At 42.6% G+C, this 16,026-nt stretch overlaps 1 pseudogene; it reads right to left on the reverse strand.

Moving 5' to 3' along the window:
* Positions 1-1,851: 1,851 nt before the first annotated feature.
* Positions 1,852-1,969, reverse strand: LOC124616799 (annotated as a pseudogene).
* Positions 1,970-16,026: the final 14,057 nt, after the last annotated feature.

The following is a 16,026-nucleotide window of genomic DNA, read 5'->3' on the forward strand; positions in this document are numbered from 1 at the left end:
AATCTGTGACACTTCTTTAAAGCCTTCCCGCAACAAACAAATAGACCAGCTGTCCAGCTGCAGCCTTCATACTCTCTCAGGAATGGTAATAACGGGTATCTGAACGCATTCATAGAAGTTTCTGAAGAAAATCAGTTGTGGTACCCGCTAGGGAACACGCCATGGGAAGCACCCTTGCATACACCATGTCGGCCACTGATGACGGAAGGCCAGCCACCTGTGAAAGAGAATTCAAAGATTTTTGTAAGCGATATGGAGTAGGCACCCTGCAACAAAGACTGTCAGGCTGGAGTTACCCAATGTCGATATTCCACTCGGGGAACAGTGAAAATTGAGGTCACCAAGGACAGGACGATGTAACGGGAAATTCAGCGTTCCGAAGGACAATATCGGGAGAATGAGAGAAAATTCCCCAAGCACTGAATCCATGGATTCAGTTTGGTCATTCTCTTTTGTATATGGTCATTCCATGCCATTCCATCGTCATTCTACCTGAGAGTCTTATTGTGGAACGCAAAATATTCAGATTCTGATTCCGATTCCGGTCTTTCTGACTTTGCGCTCTGGAGGCATGCCAGTCTATTCCCTAATCGGTTTTCAGGCATTGAGTCTGATACCTGCATTCACCCTAACGTCTGTTGTTACTTTGTGACATCCTCAATTCCATTCAGTTTCCGATAACATTAATATCCTTCCAGGGCTTTATTTTCCATCCAGTTCGACTGTATTACCGCTTCTTAGCCTTCCTCTAAATAAAATTTGGACACCACATCCGCAATATAATTATTAGAGACAAAAGAAGCCTCATGAACATGAACCGCCTCCATGGCCAGAACAACTGACCATCGGGCGCTGGTTTTTGCCTGGAGAGTGACTAAGAAGGAAGCAGTGAACAGAGTGCAGAGTTTAAGCTGGTCTGAGCGTCACCTGTAAAGATGTAGACATAAAAGCCATCGGCTACTAATCAGTAGCTACACAACATCACGCCGGCCGAAGTGGCCGTGCGGTTAAAGGCGCTGCAGTCTGGAACCGCAAGACCGCTACGGTCGCAGGTTCGAATCCTGCCTCGGGCATGGATGTTTGTGATGTCCTTAGGTTAGTTAGGTTTAACTAGTTCTAAGTTCTAGGGGACTAATGACCTCAGCAGTTGAGTCCCATAGTGCTCAGAGCCATTTGAACCAACAACATCACGTCAGCCCACCGGGAGACCAACCCGCCGCGGCGACACCACGACAGCCGTCTGTGTCTTCATACAGCAGCGACTGCACCATGTGGTGTAACAAAACGGTTAATCCCCGCTACAAATCCAACTACTGATACGCGTCTAGTACTGGTCAAATCAAGCCTGAGAGACTTTTGTTAATAATAGGTATCTAAATGAATAATTTTAACGTAAAAATTACGTTGCCTCAGATTGCAGTTAAATGGTCTTCAGTCTTATTGTAGCATAATAAATTACGTGGCACGTAGCCTTATCTTGAGACTACCTACTGACATTAAAGAATTACAGTAAGCCAGTGCGTGTACATTACATTTGGATTACTTATTAATTATATGTTAATGACATCCTTGACCTATTCTGTGAGTTAGATTAATGTCCTTATGTTTGAGTAAGAAAGTACATTAAATTACACTCTCATATACTTATAGCACTCCGTCTTCAGGCCACAAGTGGCCCGTCGGGACCATCCGACCGCCGTGTCATCCTCAGTGGAGGATGCGGATAGGAGAGGCGTGTGGTCAGCACACCACACTCCCGGTCGTTAAGATGGTTTTCTTTGACCGGAGCCGCTACAATTAGGTCTAGTAGCTCCTCAATTGGCATCAAGAGGCTGAGTGCACCCAGAAAAATGGCAACAGCGCATGACGGCCTGGATGGTCACCCATCCAAGTGCCGGCCACGCCCGACAGCGCTTAACTTTGGTGATCTCACGGGAACCGGTGTATCCACCGCGGCAAGGCCGTTGCCACGTATGCTTACTTATAGGCAAGTAACTTTTATATAGTCATACGGTCCAATTTACTTACGTTGAATATCATCTGACAATGTTGGCAATTAGTTTATACCTTAAAGTGGCAAACATTTACAATGACTGCATGAGTGTCACACTCCAGCGTTGTCGTGCTTTTTTTTTTTTTTTTTTTTTTGCATCTGGGACAATGTCAAAATGCAGTTAAATGGGATAACGTCTTGTTCTAAGACGCACAGGAATGTAGAATGTCGTACTGATTCAGTTTTTAGAATACCATGGTCGAGTCCTATTATTAAAGATAGCCCCATATTCTATGCTGGGACACCCTGTTTATGCTATAGCATTATGTCACTTACGGACATCGTGTTAGTGGGATGCTCCAGCTGCAAGACGTACTGCTACAAGAGCAAGATGGTCGTAATCTAAAATTCGGTATCGTTATAAATGGGCTGTAATTAGAAAACATAGGTATATTTTTCATCTGTCAGGACCTATCAGGAAGAACAACAATTATTAAAATCAACCAGCAACTGCTATGTTTAATACTCGATATACTACCCTGTATTGAGAGCTGATTCGTTGAAGGTGTAATGCTCACATAAGATATAAATGCAAGTCATAATGTTGCCGTTACGTAGCACTTGGGCAGACGTATTACATTTTGCTTAAGGTCTAACACACTAGTGTCGCAATAATAGGAAGCTCGCGCTTGGTAACCACTACACACAAACGCCTACTATATTTACTTGTCTATCCTGAAAACAATCATACCGAACAATATGATAGTAATATAAGGTTATAAAATTTTATCGTGCTTGAGATTTTAAGATACACTGCCTTACCGTCATAGGAACTGTGTAGCTGAGTGGAGAAATAGACACACTGGTTTTTTCTTTATTGTTTTTTGTTATTTCATCCCCCCTCGCACCATAAGGGCGGGGCGGGTGTGCTGTCAGGAATACAATTAGTCCACTCTTCAGTCAGTCGGACAAGTACAACTACATTAGATTAAAAAACACTATTAACATGCATTTAAAACATTTGTAATGGTGAAAAATTAATGCAAGTATTTAAATGTATATGAAACAAGGCGTTCTTCGTGTTTAAATTAAAATCAGTAATCAAAAAAGGGTAAAACTGCCAACAAGAAGGTTGCATTTAAAACTTTTAAAATATGGTTTAAATAACATTCATCTTAATAAGAAGCACTTCACTGTCACAAAAACTGGAAGGACTTGCCCTGGCACTGCCAGCCTAAGCTGAATAGATAATATTCAGCGTAGAGAAGGTAAGGATGGAGGACTGATGAGTGGCATCGCTGGGGTAAGAATGGCTGTTGGGAATTGGTGGGGGGGGGGGGGGGGGGAAGAGCAGGGAAATATGGGGAGGGGAGGGAGAGGGAGCACTGATGAGGTGGAATGGGAGGGCTGGATTTAAAATTGGTCGCATGGATAATTTTCGGGACGGAGTTCACGATCTGGAAGTGGAAATGGTTGTAATTTCGTTGGGAGGGCGTGTAGAGACTCTGAAGGTGGTGCAGGAGCGGTCGCATACGAGGATCGGAGTGTGGAGGAGAAACTATAGAATTATGGAGTCAAGTTTTTCGGATGGTGTGGGTTATTCGCAGGTGTTCATTGAAAGCGAGGAGAGATGGTGGCCGGCCACGGTGGTCTTGCGGTTCTAGGCGCTGCAGTCCAGAACCGCGGGACTGCTACGGTCGCAGGTTCGAATCCTGCCTCGGGCGTGGATGTGTGTGATGTCCTTAGGTTAGTTAGGTTTAAGTAGTTCTAAGTTCAAGGGGACTGATGACCTAAGATGTTAAGTCCCATAGTGCTCAGAGCCATTTGAGAGATGGTGATGAGTTAGTAAAGAATCCTCGGGGAAATGTAAACAGATGCGGAAAGCGAGGGGCAATGCATATCGTTCCAGGATCTGGAAGGTATATAGAATTCAGGTGGGGCAGGTAACCATGAAAAATTTGCATATCAAAGGAAGGGTCGAATCCAGGTTTTGTAGGTGTAGAGGATTGCGGACGGGTGCACAGACACACTGCCAAGAGTAGAAGTATTTATTATCGGAATGGCCGTAGGTATGTTACTGTCGGTACATGACACTTAGTAAATTTCCTGTTCTTCGTATCATAACGACAGATTCCCGGGCATCCCGCCAGAGGCAGCGTAGCCACTCTCTGAGCAGATTTTGACTATAGCGCGCTCTCTTCTGAGGGAAGTTTAGCTTGCTGCTGTTGATACTGAGTAAACAAAGCAATTAAGCCCATTACTCTTCCGTTAAACCCCAGCAGGACAGAAGCAGTGTACGTAACATGTCTGCTTAAGAGTAAATCATAATTGTGAGAAAGTGTTATAAATGTTTGCGTAACGTGTATCTGAGGCGGAACATGAGAACCAGTGGGACCTGGGAAATCGCCTGTAAACCACATCCAGGCTGATCGGGACATCGTCGTTGATCCGGCTGGTGGATTCGACCCAGGGACGGCAATCTTCCCCTTCTGGAAGCGGTCGCATTGCTACACGGTCGTGTTTCATTGCTGTTCTGCATAGCAAATAGGAGTGTTCACCGGGGAGGGATGTGAGGGCCGTCATGTTATAGGTGGTGATCCGGAACTGTGAAAAGTGTGCCTACGACATTCGAAGAATTGCTACTTCCCGCAGCCTCCGTAGTCGCGAGTTCGCTTCTTCTTAATCGGCGAGTTTCTCATTTCTGCTGTTTCAGTTTGTGGATGCCGACCTGCCACTATTTACTGTACAGTCAACGACCAGTGTGTAAAGAAAACGGTGAGCACTTTTTGATATGTCTGTCTCAGTACTGGTTTTGATTCGCGAAACCCCTGTTTTTTAGAGAGGCGTTGTTACAGATATGTAATTTGGGTTCTCGTGTATAATGCTCTTTACCTTTGATTAGTGACTGTTATGTTTGTCTTAGTTCGCATTGTGGATCTGCATTCGGCGGTGCGGTACCAGAACATACCCGAGTTATTCCTAAGCCTACTGGGAAAAAACCAGTACCTGCGCAAACTGAAACTCTTCTGCCATTTTGTGAAACCATGTCTAGATATAAAACTACTTAATCATTTTAGTTTGTGTGTTGTCTTTTTAAAGGCACAGGTTTTTAAATTGTCATGAAAGTTCAATCTTTTTGAACTGTGAGTTCCCTTTTAAACACTCCTGTGTTAAATTGCCACATTATTATTCTTTTTAATTCAAGATTACTGAGCTGATATAAAAGACTTATATTAATCATACTTAAGGCCTGAAAGGACCTCATGAGATCTTTCGGCGTGCCACCTGTAGTTCATTTCTGTTGTGTAACCTTGTGACTATGTGCTTTTAATTTTTGAGCTGAGCAATGTCTGGGCTAAACCCAAGCTGGTCACCTTATGTCAACATCTGATTATTAACAAATGTATTTGTTTCCAGCTCTTTCAGTTGTGATTTAATACTGTTAATGCTTTCACTGTTTACATATCAATTGGGCACTTTATTAACTCTTCTTCTGAATAACGGAAAATTGCTACGAAACTTGTAAAGTCTATTAATACAGATTCTTTGACTGTTTATGAGGTAAGAAACTCATTTGAGCAAAATTTTTAAAGCTTCCTTAAATATTTTAAACGAACAACTTGGAGAGTCATTCTGATCGTGTAACATCATCTTCCACAGAAATTCAGTTGTTCATTATTGTCATTATTTTTTAACTTCGCTGAGGAGAATAAATGTAAAAAGTACTTTATCTTTTCTGGCACGTACACTTCAGCACCTTACTACACCTAGCTCCATGCTAAATCATTCCGACTTCCTGATCTTCCAAGTACTTTGCCGGTCTGTGACGAAATTAAAATGTCATTGCAGCGCAAAAGCGATAGTAAGAGTACCGTACCATGTGCCAGGAAATCGAGTGACACAACAACAACTTGCAGCAGAACACGCCCCGCTGAGACTTCTGTCGAGTTGCGCAAAGCGCAACGACCGGGGAAGAACTTGGATAGCTCCGTCTTCCTCATCAACTGATCACATTCAGTATTTGCGGTCTCCAAAAACGAACCGAGCGGGGTGGCGCAGTGGTTAGCACATTGGACTCGGATTCGGAAGGACAGCGTTTCAAACCTAACCCGCGTCCGGCCATCCAATTTAGATTTTCTGTGATTTCCCTAATCACTCCGGACAAGTGCCTCAATGGTTACTTTCAAAGGGCGGATTCAATTTACTTCCCCATCCGTGATACAGTCCGAGCTCGTGTTCCGTCTCTAATGACCTCGATGTCGATGGGCCGTTAAACCCAGTCTTCTTTCTTTATTTCCACAGATGAACCATGTGTACTCTACATAGGCGTCCATCCTAACGCGTTTAAAACAGAGAGCACAGTCCTCCTCAGTACCTCTCTTCTACTTATGGTGAAAGGCGTATTCCAGCACCTCATTCTATGTCTGCATGGCGTTCTCCATAACTACGGCAGCAATACCGGGAGTACATCCTATATTAGATACATGGAACAAAATTCATATGACCATATTAAGAGTAGTTCATAGTGATTTACAAGCAATGAACCATGAATTCGTGAAAGAGCTTAAAAAAGAGCATATAACAAATTAGTGCGTCAAATACACAGCTCAAAGGAAACAGTACACGGCTGTGATAACAATTCATGATCTTGTTCCAAGATACACGGTATGTACAACGAAGTGCCCTATTTTTAAAGGGATTTAAAATAGTAAATTTTTCTTTGTTTCATCTACATCTACATCTACATGGTTACTCTGCAATTCACACTTAAGTGCCTGGCAGAGGGTTCATCGAACCATTTTCATACTACTTCTCTACTATTCCACTCTCGAAAGGTGCGTGGGAAAAAGGAACACCTAAATCTTTCCTTTCGAGCTCTTATTTCTCTTATTTTATTATGATAATCATTTCTCCCTACGTAGATTGGTGTCAACAAAATTTTTACGCATTTGGAAGAGAAAATTGGTGATTGAAATTTTGTAAATAGATATCGCCGCAAAGAAAACCGCCTTTGTTTCAGTGACTGCCACCCCAATTCGCATATCATATCAGTGACACTCTCACCCCTATTGCTCGATAACACGTAACGAACTGTCCTTCTTTGCACTTTTTCGATGTCCTCCGTCAATCCTAGGTGGTAAGGATCCTATACTGCGCAGCAATATTCCAGCAGAGGACGGCAAATGTAATGTAGGCAGTCTCTTCAGTGGGTTTGTCGCATCTTCTAAGTGTTCTGCCAACAAAGCGCAGTCTTTGTTTCACCTTCCCCACAATATTATCTATGTGGTCTTTCCAATTTAAGTTGCTCGTAATTGTAATTCCTAGGTATTTAGTCGAATTGAGAGTCCTTAGATTTGTGCTATTTATCGTATACCCAAAATTTATCGGGTTTCCTTTAGTACCCATGTAGATGACCTCACATTTTTCTTTCTTTAGTGCTAATTGCCACTTTTCGTACCAGACTGAAATTCTCTCTAGATCATTTTGTAATTGGAATTGATCGTATGACGATTTTACTAGACGGTAAATTACAGCGTCATCTGCAAACAATCGCCGGCCGGTGTGGCCGAGCGGTTCTAGGCGCTTCAGTCTGGAACCGCGAGACCTCTACTGACGCAGGTTCGAATCCTGCCTCGGGCATGGATGTGTGTGATGTCCTTAGGTTAGTTATGTTTAAGTAGTTCTAAGTTCTAGAGGACTGATGACCTCAGATGTTAAGTCTCATGGTGCTCAGAGTCATTTGAACCATTTTGCAAACAATCTAAGGGGGCTGCTCAGATTATCATCTAGATCATTTATATACATCAGGAACAGCAGAGGGCCTATGACACTACCTTGCGGAACGCCAGATATCACTTCTGTTCTACTCGATGATTTACCGTCTATAACTACGAACTGTGACCTCTCTGAGAGAAAATCACGAATCCAGTCACACAACTGAGACGATACTCCATATGCACGCAATTTGATTAATAGCCGCTTGTGAGGAACGGTATCAAAAGCCTTCTGGAAATCTAGGGTAATCGATCTGAGATCCCTCGTCGACAGCACTCATTACTTCATAGGAATATCGAGCTAGCTGTGTTGCACGAGAACGATATTTTCTGAATCCGTGGTGGTTATGTATCAATAAGCCACTTTCTTCAAGGTGATTCATAATGTTCGAGTACAGTATATGCTCCAAAATCCTACCGCAAACTGAGGTCAGTGATATGGATCTGTAATTCAATGGGTTACTCCTACTTCGTTTCTTAAATATTGGTGTGACCTGCGCCACTTTTCAGTCTTTAGGAACAGACCTTTCGTCAAGTGAGCGGTTGTGTATGACTGCTAAGAAAGGCGCTATTGTGTCTGCATACTCTGAAAGGAACCTGTTTAGTATACCATCTGGACCGGAAAACTTGCCTTTCTTAAGTGATTTGAATTGTTTCGCAACATCCAAGATATCTACGTTTATGACACTCATGCTAACAGCTGTTCTGGTTTCGAATTCTGGAATTCTGATTTCTCCGTTGGATACAGAAGGACCTAAAGTTGCTGCCTAATTTTTTTCAATGTTTGGCGAGTCTCGTTGTTTCATTGTTGCCCGTCCAAAAGAAAATGGCGTCAGTTCAGGAGAAGGCACAAACTGTAGTTTGGTACGCAAGAATTTAAAACCACTGTTTTGGTGAAAAGGTAATTTCGTTCCATTTACAAGAAAGTAGCACTAGGCGACAAGAGGATAAATGCAGTTTCTGGATAGCACAGCATTCTGAGGCTACATGCGTTGGATCGGCGTGCCTATGAAGAACAAATAGAGGACGTCCGGCAAGCGTTCCTACGAAGCCCGTGCAAATCGGTTCGTGAGGCTTCACAGAAAGGTCAGATGCCACGTGCAGCTATTCATAAGGTCCTCAAAAAGCGGATGGATCTGTATTCATACACGGTGAGTATTCTGCACGCCGTAAAGCCCCATGACAAGCAACGGCGATACGTATTTGCATTAACGGAATCCTTCTTTCTTGTCAAGTGTAACATTTTCTGACGAGGCCACATTCCATGTCTCTGGGTCTGTGAATAAGCATGACGTTCGCATCTCGTGATCGTATCAGTTGGGCCTTAAACGACAGGAAAACCGTGGCCTGTTCATATGAGTACCGATTTCAATTGGTGAGAGCTGATGTTAGGTTTCAAGTGCGCAGACCCCACGAAGCCATGGACCCAAGTTGTCAACAACGCACTATGCAAGCTGGTGGTGACTCCATAATGGAGTGGGCTGTGTTCACTGGGTCCTCTGGCCCAACTGAGCCGACCACTGACTGCAAATGGCTATGTTCGACAACTTGAAGATCATTTGTAGCCATTCATGGACTTCATTTTTATTGGTGACAATACGCCGTGTCAGTAATCGACAGGGCAGTTCGCGGACAAAAATCCTGCACCGGCAACTCTTTTGCAATTATGGACGGCTATAGTGGCAGCATGACTCAATATTTCTGCAGGGGACGTCCACTGACTCGTTAAGTCCATGCCACGTCAAGCTGCTAGACTACGCGGTACAAAGGGAGGTCCGACATGATATTAGAAGCTATCTCACGACTTTTGTCACCTCAGTGTACTCCTCTCTATCAACAGGCTTCGCAGTATTGTTTTGGCTCTTCTAGTACCGTTCTGAGATAATGTGGTCTGGGAATTTCATTGTGTACACCACTGAAGACATGTATCTGCAAATAAACAAAAATTAATTTTGGCATGATAATTAAGAGCTTATAATGAAATATAAAATAAGTTTTGCATTTGAATTCCATTCCTAATTTTTTTACTTTATTTTGCGGAGTAATACTTTTTGAGACAGTCCATAGTTAGATATAAATTAGAGAACGTAGTCAATCAGATTATGGAAACAAAAAATGCGATAAATTACTGAGTTATGCGTTCCAGCATTGGGATATACAAGGCGTCCCAGGTCGAACGGTCCATATTCAGGGATATGATGGGAAAGGTCATTTGAAGCAGAAAACATCACAGGGACATACCTCATATGCCGAATGATTCCAGGATAGAACACATTTAATGTAAATTTGTTTTGGATTAGTGTCGCAATCGTACGTGCCTTACCCATCCAAACTCTTTGACGTTGCTTTCAAAGTCTTTGCTCGGGATGGCTTTCTAATATTAAACTAGCATGTCGAACGCGCAATTGTCCACGGTGTTAGTGAAATAGTGCGAGAGGTTGAGAGTGTATGAGACTAAAACATCGGATAATTGTGCTTGTACCTGTAAGCACTGGCTAAAATGCCAAACATGAAGAAGATGCAGATACGCTGTATGTTTACGGCTCCTGCGAAGGTAGCGCTCCCGCCGTTGTCGAAGAATACCGTCGGCGCTTTCCGACACGTCGAATTCCTGATCGTAGAGTGCTTACCAGGGTTTTCAGCACATAGCGTGAAACAGGTGTTGTTCCTATTTTTCTTCTGAACGTGTAGTTAAACAACCTGTGCAGGAAGAGCAGCACAGTGGTGAAATTTTGCAACGTAGACCCACTACCAGCACACTTCGACATTCTACACATATCGAAGTCCTACGAATGCGTGTGTGGTGAACATCATACACGGAAATCTTGCACCTATTTCACATACATCGCGTATGCAATCTTCACGTTGGCGACAATGCTACACGACTTGAATTTTGCCACTGGCTAAATTGTCATTTGCTTCCATCAATACTGTTCACTGATGAAGCCAAGTTTACACAGAATGTAATGAAGAACACACTTAATAAGCATCGATGGTCGCAAGAAAATCCACACCTTCCATTTTCCGATCAATATTTGGTGCAGTGTAAGCACCATGTTGATAGGTCCACACTTTTTTTGGAATATTCGTGTGCTGAATACGTTGAATACGTTCCATGGGCCACGGGGACTGCTATCTACCTTCCAGCATGGTGCAACCCCTTCACTTACTACTTACGCTATTACAATTTTGTTTATAGGTGTGGATGAAGTCTGAGATGTACAAGCGAAAGGCGAATACGCTAACCAGCGCTCAGTGCGTGCATAACGTTGTTAGACGCGTTATTTTGTTGTTCTTACAGCAGGAAGGTGACATGTTATTCCAAGAGGACAATGCTCGCCCACGCGCTGCCCATGAAACTCAACATGCTCTACAAGACGTGCAGCAACTTCCCGGGCCAGCACCATCTCCATACTTGCCTCCAATCAAGCATGTATCGTATGTGATGGGCCTAGAAATGACTCGTACGACTCATCAGCCAACAACTGGAACAGATGTACGTGAACAGGTCGCATAACAGGCGTGGCATAACGTATCACAGGACAGTATTCGCCGTTGATTGAATGCCAGAGTTAGCGCCTGCACTCCCAGCCGTTGATTCTACGCCATATACTAATATGGATCAAAAATGGTTCAAATGGCTCTGAGCACTATGGGACTTAACATCTATGGTCATCAGTCTCCTAGAACTTAGAACTACTTAAACCTAACCAACCTAAGAACATCACACAACACCCAGTCATCACGAGGCAGAGAAAATCCCTGACCCCGCCGGGAATCGAAACCGGGAACTAATATGGATCGATACCTGGTACCTCAGCACCGCTTATGCTATTGATCTCTAAATGTAATCATTTCATGTACTCTATGTGCACTGTTGCAATAATAAATCTTGCGTGAACTGGAAACCTCTAAAAGTATGCACTAATTTTTCCCCGGCAGTGCATAACCACTTTCACTGCTCTTCTCCGTGGAAACATGCGCTGAAACTAGCTGTGCTTCTCTCTCTATTCATCTCTCCGAGCGGTTCTAGGCGCTTCAGCCTGGAACCGCGCGACTGCTACGGTCAAAGGGTCGAATCCTGCCTCGGGCATGGAGGTGTGTGATGTCCTTAGGTTAGTTAGGTTTAAGTAGTTCTAAGTTCTAGGGGACTGATGACCTCAGAAGTTAAGTCCCATAGTGCTCAGAGCCATTTGAACCATCTCTCCTTCAAATTTTTCTCCTTAATGCCGCTGTTACAGTTAGAAACTTAATCCCATTTTGCAGAGGGTCGATTTTTGCAAAATTGATCAAGAGCGTAAATTCCTGCTCATGTTGGCGTTTTATAAGTGGAAAAGGTAATGTAACCGGCCGGTGTGACCGAGCGGTTCTAGGCGCCACAGTCTGGAACCGCGCGACCGCTTCGGTCGCTGGTTCGAAGCCTGCCTCGGGCATGGGTGTGTGTGATGTCCTTAGGTTGGTTAGATTTAAGTAGTTCTAAGTTCCAGGGGACTAATGACCTCAGAAGTTAAGTCCTATAGTGCTCAGAGCCATTTGAACCATTTTTTGGAGGTAACGTGGACTACGCAACAAATATTTTAGCAACAGAGGATGGACACTACCTGGGCAACAATTTCCGAAACTGCTTGCAAGCAAGAGAGAGCTGTTATGTGGGAATGGCTGGAAGCAGTTCTTCCCCTTAAGGTGAGAAGAAACGACTGCCAGCCTATTTGGAATTTTCCGACTTGTGGAGTTGCACGTTTCGTAAAGGCACGTTAACTACAGTTGGAGTAAATTGCGTGGAAAGCTCTTCTTGGCTGCGAGCATCATTATCTGTTGTCTTAATAGACTGTAAAAGACACCAATACTACTATTGTTAACTGTTGCTCCATCGAAATAAATGAGAATCATACACAAAGGTTTGCGTTTTTACGGGGACCTCGTGAGAGATACGCGGATAGAAGCCATATTACTGTGTTTGTTGGAATGATGATGCTGTGCTGTATAAAGTAGATTGTAAGGAACAAGGAGAAGGTGACTGTGCGCTTTTGGGACCATCTCCACTTACGACAAGGTCTGTTGGTAGCGCTGCAGCGCCTTGCCCAGTCGGAGTCAATGAGCTTTACCATCCCCTTAACGTAGGTACTGTATGTGTAATTGTTCACTAATTCGGCTCATTCCATGGTGTTTCACGTAGTTCAGAGTACTTACCACTAAAGCTGTGTTGGATGCGTCGTTGCTTTTTAAACGATGAAGGCCATGCAAATGATATTGGAAGTACACCATCGTCAAATTTCTCTCTGCGAACGGATGTTCCACGCATTTCAGTTACAACAAATTACTCTACGTACCTCATGTTACCCTATTTTATCGTCCGTCTACATCAATTTTCTTCGTGTGAAGTAGCACGTAAATTATCGCAACAGGATGGAGGGGCTACACTTGCAATCAATACCATCATGTCTGAGGATGTTTCTTGCGGAGCCGATACATACCATTTCTAAAAAAAAGGGAAAGATGGTGAAGCGAATAATCATTGATAGAAAATCTCTTATATTGGTACCTGAAACGTTGTTGTTTGGTTTTCCGCAAGTGAATGTTCTCTAAACTTGGAAAAGAGTCAGTGTGCTCTTAGGAGTTAGGGCTCTGGTTGATTAAGACACTGGAGTCTTATTCACGAGAAGCAGGGCTTAAATCCCCATCCGATCACGCAGGTTTAGGCTTACCTCTAAATTACTTCAGTCTAATACCAAGGTGGCTTCTTCACCAGGTCCATGGTCCATTTTCTACCGTTACCACCGTCCATCTGAGCCAGTGCAGTGTTCATAAAGGCCGGAGTGCTGCTTTCTCGTTTTACAATACGAAAATACAGTTGCATCAATGAATTTTCATACAAACATAAATCATTAAAGAGAGCTTTGAGACTTCCATAGTCGAAAATTAAAATTCCGTGTATTAAAATATGGATCCCCTGAATCGATATGTACAGCAAATTTTTTAACAAAAATGAAATGAGCAGTACATCGGGATAGAACAGGAACGAACATTTGAAACAAAGAACTTCATATTTACGTATCTCCCACTCCGAATGCCTTTTCTGATAGAACTCATTTAATGTATTGTATTTTTCTGTACTATTAAATGTACTGTCAGGTTTACACACGAACACATCTGAAACAATTAGTAAATATTACAATATACGTTTTACGAAGTGTCAATTGGAAAATAATATTTTTAACACATTCACCTCGAAGTATTATCGTATATGTCACATAGCAGCTATTGTGCAGTGCACAATACATGCTCGAATATCCCACAGTCAGTTTCATTGGATTTGCGCATTCCTGGGAGAAGATGATGTGTTGTTTCTCAGAATGTCTCTGTGCGTTCCCTAATGAGAGCAGCAGTGTTCATGATGCGACATAGAAGAGAAGATCAATGCGAACACGGCATATTATCAGTACTTAGCCTGTTCACAGCCGTGTTCGATCGACCTTCTCTTCATAATTTTGCTGTACAGGTGGGGTGATATTTTAATTTTAACTACTGATGAAGCCTTTGGCGCGATTGTTTTATGTATCTCCACTGCAGGATGTGATTTTAGTGTATTTTGCTTCTGAAATAGGTGTATTTAGATATACCGAAACCGTGGTCAAGGATTTCAATAAATCTTTATCCTGCAACTGTTTGGCTGTTATTATTTACCCTAAAGATTTTCAACAGTTGCTGCTTCAGCCATGTTTAAAATTTTGTTGTGAAACTTGTAAATTCTCTAAATATCCTCTTACTGTTCACGGGATTAGCAACTCATGTATGCAAAATTTTAAAATTTAAAAGAATAACTCGAAGAGTCATTCTGATTGTATGATTCAAATATTATCGTCCACAGATATTCAATTGTTCATTATAGACAGTATTGTTTAAATGTCACAGAGACGGATAAATGATGTAAAAATATTCATCTTTCTGGCTATGTTGAGTTAAGCACATTACCACTCCCTGCTCCGCTCTGCCTGCCATTTCAACTACCCAATTCGTCCAAACGATCTGTCAAGTACTTTGGCGGTCTGCGATAAAATCACAATGTCATTGCAGCGCAAATTCCAGAGCAAAAGCATCGTACCATGTGCCAGGAAATCTAGTAACAAAACAACAACGTGCAACATAAGGCGCCCCACAGAGACTTCTCTGGGGTTGCGTAAAGCGCTTCGAATGGGGAAGAACTTGGATAGCTCTGTCTTCCTCGTCAACTTGTCACATTCAATATTTGCGGTCTCGAAGGATGAGTAAGGGTACGCTACACATGTGTCCATCCTAGCGTGTTTAAAATTTCCTCTCTATAGAGTGCAGTCTCTAGAGCACAGTCCTCGTGAGAACCTCTACTCCACTTATGATAAACACTAATTTATATGTACGGCAACCTCAATCGAAATATTCCATGATTTGAATAACCAAGACCACTGCAACTGTTAGAGTTCTGTATTGGAGAACATGACCGGTTTCGCAAATTTACTTTGCATCTTCAGGTGCTTCAAGTCAAGAAATTAGAGGTTCTGTTTTAACCAGATAAAGCCATTCCCCACATTTATATCCAGGTATTTCAAACTTCTGGCTCACGAACGTGCGAGCGTCTATTATAAAATGTATTAGTGGCTAAGGTCATCCCAAACCTCCACTGTAGACAGCCTGGGAAGGAATATTATTATCGGGAAGTTTTGTGGTATCTTTTGTACGTGTTGCTCCTGTTCAAATGTAAAAGAGGCCCTTAAAGCCCTAATATCGTAAGGCCAAATAAGGAATAAGGAAATAGAATTATAAGGTGGTCTTGCGAAACTATCGTAGGCTAAGTTTGTTTTGTGCTGACTGACAGAAAACCGCAGCCAGCGAGGATTCGAAATTGACAGCTGGTGTACTCCTGTTGGCCGTTTACAGTTTTAAGCAAGTTGTATGGGTTGGGAGCGACAGTACAATTCGAGTAACTCGGTACATTTCTGTATGAATGCGTAATTGACATTTAACAACCTTATACACTTGTAGTAATTACATTTAATAACAGAAAATTAGTTTTCGTTATGTTTGTGCTTTGCATAATAACTCAACTCATTTGTCACTTGGCCCTGGGAAGTTCTGTTTCTCCGCACAGCTTTTATAGTAGCTGTATTATGTTTTACTCGAATGGATAAACTGGATTACTGCTTCGTAAAAAATTTCCTTGCTTGGAAGGTTTATCGGCGATGAACATTCATCCAAATTTGGTGAAGGTTTATAAGTAACATGTAC

The sequence above is a fragment of the Schistocerca americana genome, chromosome 5 (assembly GCF_021461395.2).
Source record: "Schistocerca americana isolate TAMUIC-IGC-003095 chromosome 5, iqSchAmer2.1, whole genome shotgun sequence".
Classification (NCBI taxonomy): Eukaryota; Metazoa; Arthropoda; class Insecta; order Orthoptera; family Acrididae; genus Schistocerca; species Schistocerca americana.